Below are 12,662 nucleotides of genomic sequence, written 5' to 3'. Positions count from 1 at the left end.
ATGAACTTGGAAGTAGGAAGACCTGCTATCCAGCTCTGCCATTTTAGTAGTTCTGTGATCCTAGGTAAGTTGCAACTTCTGAGTTTTCTCACTTTTATGAAATGTTCCTAACTCACAGGTACTGGAGAGACTTGAAAGAGATCACATATACGAAAGTACTTTGTGAGCTATAAGGTAGTATGCAAATGTGTGAATTTTATTAATATTTATTAAATCATGTGAAAGATCAGTAATTGAACCTTTCTAACACAAAATGTCAGAATAGAACCTTCAAGTTCATTGTAGTCTAATCCTTTTAATTGTCACCAGAAGACAGAAAAGCCTAGAAAGACTGGATGACTTACCCAAAGATTTGTGACAAGTTGCTTCCAAAGCAAAGACTTGAATGTAGGTCTCTTAACTTGCAGCTTCCAATGAACAATTTCTAATATCCTGAATAAGTGAATTCCAATTACAAGATCATTTAAAATAATATGATAAAACTTAAAACTGAAATTACAGAGGCCTACAAGCAGTATCTTGAAATACATTTTAAAAATAAAACCCTCTCTAACTTGTTCTGTTTGTGCTGTTTTGATTTGACTTGTCCCCCTTTTTCTGTAGGTGGGTTATATACATAAAAACTTAGCATTAATCAAGATTGTCAATGGTCGGGAGTAATGCAGAGGAAATACTACCCAGAGACAAAGGACCAAAGAGCCCTCTTCCTGAGGCAACTTTACCCCTACCAACAGCTAGGAAAATGAAGCTCATGGCTAGGGCCCTGGTAAGCTCAACTGAGGCCACAATTCCTTTCCTTCCTAATTTCCTCCTTTTAAAAGAGCTCCTGTGTATCTGTATTAGGCAGGTTGCTGTGGTCTATTCATATGGTGACATGGTGATCTATAGGAAAAAAAGACTTTTTCTGGCCCTATAGGTAACTCAAAAGTGACAATTGATTATCTGAGACTTTCAATATGAATGTTCCATATAATTCAAGGTCTTCAACTTGTTGCAATCATTTTGTCCTCTGTGGAAGATTTGAGGGGACTAGATTATCCAGATAAACTCTGTGTTCACCCATTTATACATGCCCTTGCACAATGTTAATGTTCCTTCCCCATATAAACACAACCTATGTATTTTAAAAAAAAAAAAAAGATAACGCTTTCCTGGATTACCCATCTCCTTTGAAACATACAAAAGTATATCCTGTTTTTGTTATTGAGCCATATTTTTATTTCCCCTTATACTTAATATAAGTAATATAATTTATATAGTAAATACAAATGATTCAAGAATAATTTGTGTACTTCAAAATTAAATAATTATAATAACTAATGAGACTTTATTATAAAGTTTTTTCCAAACCCAGTACCTGTCAATAATGCATTTCCTTCATCTGGCAGCCCTGTATCCCTCCTGAATAGTTTGTGAAAGACAAAGGTAATCTGACAAGAAGCTCCCTAAAAGTGCATCTTTAAATATCATCCTCTGTGATACTGTAACTGTTTTATGGGGTTTCCTGGTCAGATTCTTCGGTGCCTTGTTGGGAAAAATTCCTCTGTTACAGAGTCATTTAAAAAGAAATAAGGAAAATTATTTTTAAAATAGGCTTTCCCTTTTTTTCTTCTGGTTATAAATTGGTACAAGATCTCTAGAATTTTGAGGAGCAACTGCCTTTGCCTCTTTAATGTGCTGATCAAAAATGTGACCAAGGTTAAAGCTCCTTATAATACATCATTCTCTTACTACTTTTTTCTTGCTTATCATTCATCTTTTAATGGTGAGAGATTGAATTGCTTTAGAGTAGGGGTGTTTTCCTCCAAAACAGATGACTCACAAAGCAAGCCACTAGGAATAGAAGACAATGATAATCCAGGAGGGGCTACAGGCAGCATTTTTCCTTCCACCTGGCTCCTGGCCTCTTTCCCTTTGGGAATGCCTGTGGCTGCCAGGACAGTATAAACAACTGGGAGATGGATCAGACAAGATTTAATGATGGTCAGTTGTAATGGATCCATTATGGAACCAAGCACTTTATTTACTATTTACTAAGTAGATTGCTATTCATATAGTGTTGGACCACTTTATAGGATGAGAGGTCTTAAGCTAATTTCATATTTGTATGTTGTATTTCCCTAATAATGAATATTCCTCCATAGCCATTAGTGCAGCTAGAAGGGAATCCTAATGCAGTCACTTAAAAAAAAAAAAAACTCTTTAGGGGACTAACACAAATATTTCAAACTCAGAAGAGTAGAGTTTTGAGGTACTTTCAAAATGAGCAAATGAAGGCAGCATTTTGATAGTAGGAGAGGTCATTTTTTTGGTAGTAACAGAGTTAGTATTTTATTCACTCACTAATAAGAATTTATGTTTACTTAAACTAAAAGTTAGATGTTACACAGAATTTGTTGGGTATTATATTCGATTCCAATTTGTCTGTGCCTCCAACTGCTGTAGATACATATCTAAGCAGGCATTCTTTTACATAAAATGCCTGATAAATACCATTTGCAGTAAAAGTCCTATAGGCCAATGCTTATGAATCTTCTGGAGACCATGTTAAAATGCAGATTTGGATTCTGGGCAGGGCCCAAGTTCTGAATTAATAACAAGCTCCCAGGTGATATAGATGTCTCAGAACACAGAACTACACCCTGCTTAGGAAGTGTAGGCCATTTCACTTGCAGAATATTTTATCTGAACTATGAAGACTGATCATGAACAGGTACTAAAATTACAAAGCAATGCCTTAACTTTAGCTGAAGACATGAGCAAAGCAAGTAAACAATTGACTCCTTTAGACAGTTTTTGGATTTCCTTGGGAATGGGGAGAGGTATTCTATTTTCATTTTACTGTAAAGGCAGGTGCAACATAAAAACCTAGGAGGTGATGGCACAAGTGGGCATCCCTTTCATTTCAGAAGACTATATACCTGGCCCATCTTGCAAGTAATTGAGCAGCCCAGTAACCAATATCAGCAGAATTTGGGAGACAGCGTGTTGGCATGTACCAAGAATATATGAGCTTGATCAGTTTAACTTTCTATATGTAAAAATTCTAAACTAGTAACATCACGTCTCCAGCTGCTGTTGCATTTCAGCCTGCCTTTGTTTTCACCAACTTTGAGTGCAGCACAATGCTACAGAAATGAGGGCATAAGAAAAACATCAGATTTATTATTCATAGCAACAGCTCCAAGTCCAGACAGCTCCAAAGTAAATCTGAGCAAGGGCTTGCTGTGACTTTGTGACCAAAGACTTAATGTTCTCATATCATTAGTGGGCTCTGGCACTTTATCAAACCTGTGATATTGACTAACTACCAGTAATTGCTGATTTATGGGCAAAGTTTTCTCAGCCTTGTTTTCTTCAGGACTCTAATAGACCTTCATCTTCTGAAAACACGTTGAATCAGTAAGTTCACATTCTCTTTGAGCTTTGCTGTTTTTATATTTAAATAAAGGACATCTTGCTCTTTTACCTTTTGCTGTCAATAAGACCTTGTAATACCTTACTTGCCAAAGTTATCTGTTTAAAAAAAAAAAAAAACAACCACACTTCTGTGCATTCACAGAGGGCAATTAATAAGAATAAGGCATTTGGGGAATAAATTTTTATTGTTCTATAATTTTCAAAATCTCCATACTTAAGTGCAATAAAATAATGATACAACTAAGATGGATTTCTAAAGAGCATCTAGTCCTTGGTGACAAATAGGTTTCACTTTCAGTGTCATAGGAAAGAGAAATGTAAGTAGATGTGCCTTTTATTTTCTAATCCAGATCTAATACCAACCATGTTCTTCTTTACTTTTCTCTTTTCTTTCCTTTCTTTTTCTTTTCCCTATTGTTTGGCACCCTCTGAACATGATCAGTCTTCATAGTTCAGATACTTGATAAATACAAGTATCAACTAGGCACCAAAATTAAATCTGAGGAAGGATTATACCAAGAGCCTAGGACACCTTTACCAACTTCACCTTACCTTCAAACTTCTCCTACCTCTTGTTTTATCATTAACCAGCACCAGGGGCTCCCCAGAACACATCCTTGGCAACTTTTGTTCCCCAGCATATTCAAAGGGACACATATTGCCCTTGGGTGCTTTGTGTGCTTTGTGACTCATTTCACACTCATGAATGACCATGTTACAGCAAACTTAAACCATACTATGAAATGTTTGTTGCCAAGCTACAGCTCATAATAGTTGGACACATAGCTGTGTCTCAGATTCTCATCTATATCCTTTTCCAGGAAAACTCTTGTTAGGCATCTCCTCCATCACTTTTCACCCTTATTAGCATTAGGAGGGAAGCAGAGGTTGGTGACAGCATCATCTGGGACCTTACAATAACTTGGAATTGTCCAAGCATAAAAACATATTTTTTCATACTTATTTCTGGATTCAGGAGAGTGCTAATTGCAGCCAAGATGTCTAGAGCTGATTTAGGTCTCTCTCTGGCAGTGTGACCTTGGCTGAATTACTTCACCTTTTTGGTATTTTGTCAAGTGTGGATAATGGTATGTGCTCTTAAACGTGGTTAATCAAAGAAAATGTGCAAAAGAACTATGCTCTCTCCACAGGAAAAGTTCTAGTCTATATCAACACAAGAGATTATTAAGACACTGATATTTTCAGGTTGAGTTAAGTGTAATTGAATTTTCCACATTAAATGTACATGTTCAGTGATTCTGTTACTGGTGGGCTGATTCTTGATATGTTAATGAAGACCAATATATAGTTTTCTTGATTAACTCATGGCTTGGGACTTGTTACTTCAAGCAACAAACAAGATTCAGTTTTTTAAAATCATTGCATCCAATATATCAATTATTCATCTTAGGAATTAGTGTAAAGTTAGCACAGATCCCTGTTTATGGAAAGAGATGGTTCTGTTACTTGGAATGCTATAGCTGAAAAAAAAATCTCAAATATCAAATAATTGATATTAATATCTTTGAATGGAAGATGTATATTATATTGTTAGTAAAATATAATTAATCAATGTGTACTTGTTCTAAATAATTATATGATTTATCTCACTTCCAAAGTAGACACTATTCCAGGTATCTAGCAAATATTTTGAGATAGCAAAATGCTAATACACTTTTAAAATTAAAGTAGGAGCTAAAGTGTTGAAAATTCTTTCTTACTCTTTCTTATAATATTTGCTATCACTTTCAATGTTCAAATTTTCACATTCAACTGCTAAGGGTTTATTAATTTGTAATCAGACCTGAATAATTAGTATAAACTTCCACTTGCTATCCGGATTAAACACTAGATGTGTGTCATAACTTGCGATCACGCAAATTCCTTGGTTGTCCCAGATGGGCCTTTAGACCCTTTTCAAATTTATACACAAATTAAGTCCAAATAGTGGGCACAATAATTCATAGAAATGCTGAAGGAAATGAGATATCAATTTATATCGTATGAAATATATATGTGTACACACACACATATACACAAACACACATCCCTAGTCTCAAGTCAAGGCCTCTCATTGGTTTAAAATACCTAAAGCTTATCATAATTTATAACACATAAACCTTATTATAATATTATAACCTTATTGTAATATTTTACCATTCCTTTTCATTTAGAAATTTAACTCAAATTTAACTCAACAAATTTGTATTGATGATTTATTATGTGAAAGGCACTACGCTAAATGTTGAGGGAGAAATAAAGACTAACAAGGACCTCACTATTAAGCCAAGGACATAATCCATGTGTGTAAGTAACCCACAAGAAGAGGGTTTAAAAGTATCATGAATAAAATTCTATGGCAGCATAAAATAAGACAAGATTGCCACTAGGACAAGCTCCTTGAAGGAGATGGCATATTGAACTGAGTTAAAAAAAAAAAAAATAGGTACAATTTCTAGGATTTCCCAACAAAGGCAGTAGCATGAACAAAAGCATGCAGAGGTGCTGTGGTTTGAATTTTGTCCCCTGCAAAACTCATGCTGAAATATAACTGCTATTGTAATTAGTACTAGGAGGTGAGACTCTTTTTTTTTTTTTTTAAAGATGGGGTTTCACCATGATGGCCAGGCTGGTCTTGAACTCCTGACCTCAGGTGATCCACCCACCTCGGCCTCTCAAAGTGCTAGGATTACAGGCGTGAGCCACCGTGCCCAGCCTGAGGTGAGACTCTTAAGAGGTGATTAAACCATGAGGACTCGACCCTTATAGATGCGATTGGTACCATTATCACAGGATGACTTCAGCACTCTCTTGTCCCTTCTTCCTTCCATCATAAGATGACACAGCAAGAAGGTCCTCACCAGATGCTAGCACCTTGATATTGGACTTCTCAGCCTCCAGAGCTGTGAGCCAATAAATTTCTTTTCATTATATATTACCCAGTTTTAGATATTCTATTGTAGCAGCAATAAACAGACTAAGACAAATGGAGAAAAAGGCTAGAAGTATTTTGGGACTGGTGATGAGAGAGGGATTATGGAAAAAACAGTAAAGTGTCTTTTGCCTCAAAGTGTTCTATCCAGAATTTCACCTGCTTTCATCAATATTGTGAAAATACTTTTTGAATACAGATTGGTATGTGAAGAAATTCTAAATCAGAAAGTGATTTTCTAAGAAGCACATACACAATAATTTTACTTCTTTAAACTGCCCAAGAGAACCAAGGATTGCATTCACTAACATTGTCAACATTCACTGGGAGTCTACAGAGTACCCAAAGAAATGGAAAAGCAAGTCATCTGGTCATGCTATGCTGGTAACCATCTGACAAGCTTAGTACACAGAGAAGATGGCTGGGAAGGCATAAGAGGCCACTAGGGTGAGAGTCTCTGAGCTGAGAATGCGCATGCAGGCACTAGGCATCACTTTGTACTCCACTTGAAACCCACTAGACAGAGGGAGTGGCAGTTTTAGATTTAAAAAAAAAAGTTAGAAAATAATCCTAAAATGCAGTGGCCTCTCTGAATTACCTTAAGTAATTGAATTATTACCATAATTCATTCAATTATTCAGGCCATGGGTGATCTGTAAACCAATCTAAATGTTTCTTCTCCCCTTACTTCTCACATGCAATTGGTCTCTAAGTCTCGTCTTTATACCATATTATTTGGATATGACTCTTCTGACCTCTAACTTATTTCCCTTCTTTTATGACTGGTATCCCTGCCTTCATGCTTTCTCCTTTCTAATCTGTGCCTCACATTGCTGTGAGAGTTGTATTTATAAAATGCAAAATGGGTTGGTGCAAAAGTAATTGCAAAACCACAATTCCTTTTGCACCAACCTAATACACAAATGTTTAAAACTCTTCAATAGCCTCCCACTATCTACAAGATCTGGCCCCAAATTCTATGTATAGTATATAATATGCATGATATATTGTTCTCTGCTCCCTGCCTCTGTCTCTAGATTCACCTCTACCTAGTCATCCTCTGATCAGCCATATAGAATTACAAAAATAAACCCATCCTCCAGAATTTACCATTCAATAACTTTGCACAGTGAAAATTCTCAAGGCAGATCTTCACTGGATTAATGAAGAGTACCTCTGTGTGCCTCAAGGTATCTTTTAAGCAAAAGAAAAAAAGTTTAAAAAAAAACCCTCAATCCAAACCTTCTAAATTCATTTTGAAAAAGCTTACCTAGTGTAATTCCACAGAGAAAAATCCTTCAAATGTAGTATTTGCAATATTTGAAATTTATATTTTATTCCAAATATTTGTTTTATGTATTTATAAATATTTGTTTCTAGTTAACAAGTATATTTTGTATTTTCCTTGCATTTGCTTCTATGATTAACATTGGTATTTTTGTATTATGAACAGAATCAGAACTCTAATTTGTAAGATTGTATAAATAGGATAAAAGAACTTGCCTAAGCATGACTTGACTTCTAACTATTGTACAAGAACCAATTATGCTGTCAGAAGTGCCCTATACACAAAGTTAGAAATGAAAAGAGAACCAAGAGACTATTAAAAGAACTCCAAGAAAATACTTTGCACAACTCTATATTAATAAAATCTTAAAGAAATGAACAGTAGTCTAAGAAAATATAAATTACCAAAATTGGCCCTTGAAGAGGTAGAAAACCTAAATAAATCAATTTTCATGGAAAAAATAAAGTTGTCACAGAACTACTCCTCAGAAATGTGCAGGACCCAGATGGTTTTACAGATGAATTATTTCAAACTTTCCAGGAACAAATTGTTTCTATGCTATATAAACTGGTCCAGAACACAGATAAAGAAAGAAACTCTCTCTATTCTTTATATGAAGTCAGCATCCATCTAACAAAGAAAGCACAAACTTCAGAACAATCACCCTTAAAAGAACTGACTCAAAACTCCTAAACAAAAGATAAGCTCAATTACTTTAAATATTTTTAAATGCTAGAGAATGACCTTGTAAATTAATTTCCGAAATGCAAGGTTAATTTGATAGTAGAAAATTTATTAATAGATCAAAAGAGAAAAATCACATAATCATCCTGTGATACAAAAAAAACAAAACATTTATTTTGATAAACTTGAACTAGGAAAATGCATGCATATTCCATGTTTGGTTTAACTATCATCTACTTTTAAAATGGGTATGAAGTGGTTAAACTGTAAAACCCTGAGACTCCACAAAGCATCATAAACTCCATACATTCTATACAGTGTAGGAATTTGTTTTGGTCTAATTCTATTTCTTTATCTCGGAAATGGAGAATGGTTTGCAAAGTGCTTCCCACAGCACTGCCCTGAAGCAGAGAGGGTACAGAGTACAGGGAGACAAGGTAAGGAGCAGAGAACAGTGCACAGGTATAAAAACTCCACTCCTAGGAAAACAAGCAGTGACAGCAGGCATTTTGCTGAACATGTTGTCAGGGAGAAATACAGCTCATCAAAAAGCAAATACTGATGGAAAGGCTGCCCATGCTCCGGAACTGACAATAATAGCTCTGGTATGAAGAGGTGATCTCATAACATAGAGACTATAGAGAACCTGAACAGTGTGGGACTCAGAAAAAAAAAAAATCAATAAGCTAGTTCAATACAAGAAGAGCAGCCAACTAGAACAGGACAGAAACCATTACCTTAGCCACACGTGGAATCACACTGGGTATGCACTGTAGTTTTGAATATTTATTTATAGTTAAGCTCACTGCACAACCTGTAGGGTAAGGAAGGAGGAGTGTGCTTGTCATGTTACAAAAGTCTATGAAGACCTAAAGGCCTGTAGGATATACAGCCACTTTTTAGGGAGAGTCTATTAAGTGTGTTTTATCCTCCTTCCTTCAAGAGCTGGCATGAGATATGCCTCCAGTTTCAAGTAAAACAACTCTGTCACTTTAGCAACTGCAGATTGGAGAAGAGCTTGATACATGAAGCAGAAGCAACCTAATGGTGGAACCAAACCCTGTTTAAATGGGGCATTCCTTCTTGACTGGTGGCAAATCCACACCATCGTTTCTTATGAGAACAAATATGTCCTAAGCAAGGGTGAGCTGCAGTTCTGCTTATTGACAGAGAAAGCCCAGATTTGAACTGTTAGGTTATGCTCTTCAGTATCATTACTCTACACTTCCACAGATGTACACCTTCCCTCACACTCCCCTTTTTAGCTTCTGGTACTTTCTCTACCTCATCCTTGCTCCTAGAGAAAAACAGGCACATCTACATGGATTCTCTTTATGAATTAAAAAAAAGTCAAAGCAGAAGAAAGAACAATAATCCCTAGATAGTTGTGAGCGGCAGGAGAATGTGTCATGTAAAGGTAGCATGGAATAAACAGATAACTGGAAGATTAGGATAATGGATGGTGAAGGTTCAGGATCAGAGATAGTGAGAGAGCCAGAGGGAGAAAGAGAGACAGAGAGAGAGAGAGATCTTGAATAAAAGACTGAGAATCTCCTAGGAATTTCAGGCTAAACAGTAGAAGAGGAGGAAGATGATTTAAGATGAGTTCCTGTTTACTTTTGAAGTATCTCATCCTTCAAATTTTGAGACAAACTCAAATAAAGATCAGAATTCTTGACTGGGCCACATATATCAAAATGCAACATGTATTTAAATGTTTATGAATATTTCCATTAGGATCTGAGAGCATTGGGATATAATAACAAAAGGACAATTCTAGTCCCAGTTTTCCTGCTCTAGACCTGGCTCTGCCATCAGTATATCTTGGGCAAGTTACTCAGTTCTCTGGCCTTCAGTTTATCATTTGTAAAATGACCAGTCTCAGCTAGATGATCAGTGCAGAATTGTCGTCCCTTACTACTCTAAAATTCATGTTATATTGATAGTAGAATGCCTTTGTAATGCTGATATGAGGAGCTGGATTTACTAACAGGAAGTGCTCTGACTAGATTTTATTATTTGAAATAATGCGTCATGGATATAGCCAGATGTGGGCAATAATAACACAGATAGAAATATGGTTTTGTTGTGCCCTCTTCTAACCAACATTTCAAGCTTAAATAAAAATGTAACTAATGAAAGAAAAAATAGTGAATTTAATTTCTATTACTTTGAAATGTATATTGTAGCCAGTTTTAAGGGATAGTGTGTAAAACACATACACACTCATACATACAGACACATATGTCCTGAATTTGTTGCCTCAAAACCAGAACTCTAGGTGAGCATTCACACAGGTCTCCTCCAATCACTCCAGAGGCACTGTCTGCTCTCTGCCATCTACAATTCAGAAAGGGCTGACTTACTCATTTTGCCATGCCACACAGAAAGAGAGGGATAGATTCAAATGTTTACAGAATTTTAAAAACTAATTTTCCTTTCTTTAGTTCCTCTTATGAACTAACTACATGTTGGTAGAGTATTTTACTAATCACACTGAGAATTATGCTACTTCAAGTACTGCTAGAGTAGATTTCTATTGTTTTTGCCTGAGTAACACTCATTCACCTTTGTCTAGTGACAGCACCTGCACTTTCCTATCTTTAAATTTATTTAAAAAATTTTTTTGAGACAGGTTCTTGTTCTGTCACCCAGGCTGGAGTGCAGTGGCACCCTCATGGGTCACTGCAGCCTCAAACTCCCAGGCCCAAGTGATCCTCCCACTTCAGCTTCCCAAAGATCTGAAACCATAGGTGTGTACCACTATGCTCAACTAATTTATTTTTTATTCTTTGTAGTGATAGGGTTTCCCTACGTTGCCCAGGCTGGTCTTGAATTCCTAGGCTCAAATGATCCTCCTCCCTCAGCCTCCCAGAGTACTGGGATTACAGGCATGAGCCACCGCACCTCACCCACCTGCACTTTCTCTAGGGAAAATCCACTGAAGAAATTCAAATGGAGCTGACCCCATCCCAATAGCCACTTGAATCACGATTGGCCCAGCAGAGCACCATGTCCCTCTGGCCAGTGACTGGTTCATCAGAGTCAGTGAGCATTAGACTTAGGCCTGTGGCAGAAGTTTTTCACTAGAGTTCATAAACAGGAAGATATAAACACTGAATTGAAAGTGACCACCATATGGAGAGTCAGTCTGAGAATAAAATCCAATGAGGAGTCTGGAGAATGAGATCCAATTAGGTCCCTTGACGTCTTTGCAATAACTGATAGTCAATCAACTCTCCTTCCTGAGACCTTCTCTTCTTCCACTTCGCATCATATATATAGCCAAATATAGTTACAGTATTGGAGATATATATATAACAATATGTTATACATATGATATATAATAATATACATAATATAATCTATTTTATTATACATAATAGTATAATGATATATATTATATATGACATATTGATATAAATATATATCATTATATACATCAAAATATATAAACTATATGATATATATTGTATATTGATATATTTTTATGTATATAGTGATATATATTTATATCAATATATAATATATATCTCCCCATTATCCCCATAATATATATATCATATATATGATGATATATATCATATATCATCATATATATTTATATCAATATATGATATATCAATATATTAATATATCTATATAATATTCATATCATAAATATATATCTAATCATATATCTATTTAGACCTTGGATAAAAAATTATATATCATAGGGCGTAAATTTAAGTATTCACCAAGGTCTTTCTTCCGGTTTTATTCTCACTCTGTTTTCTTTTGGTAAGATCATCTTCCATCCAATCCAATGAACATTCACTGTGTTTCCACTCTGCTAAGCATGAAAATTAAAAAAAACAAAACTACAAAACATCAGAGTAGCAGTTACCCATGTGGAGAAGCAATGGATAGGTATTCCAGGCAGAGAGGAGAGTATGCACAAACACCCCGAGATGTGAAATAGTGTGATACATGTGGGGAGCCACAAAGACCCCAAAGTAACTAGAGCATAAGACTGGCTGGAAAATGACAGCTTTCAGCTGACAAGTTGATCACTTTAGATTCTTTTCATCATAGAGGGTAGAGCAGTTTGTCCTTATGGGAATAGATAAGTATTCTGAATTGGGATTTGCTTTCCCTACCCACCTTTGACACCTGATGCCTTTGCCATTAACTCTTTTCATTGACTCATTGAATACATTATAACCCTCATTGCCTTCTACAAAACATTTTTACCAACCAAGAAACTCACTTCATATTAATAGGGTTGATATGAGCCACTGACATTGCCCCATTAGCCTAAAGAGGCTGCCTGTATGGAACAGAGCATAGCCTACTAAG

Source organism: Saimiri boliviensis, chromosome 4 (genome assembly GCF_048565385.1).
Source record: "Saimiri boliviensis isolate mSaiBol1 chromosome 4, mSaiBol1.pri, whole genome shotgun sequence".
Lineage (NCBI taxonomy): Eukaryota > Metazoa > Chordata > Mammalia > Primates > Cebidae > Saimiri > Saimiri boliviensis.
This window is presented reverse-complemented; position numbering follows the sequence as displayed.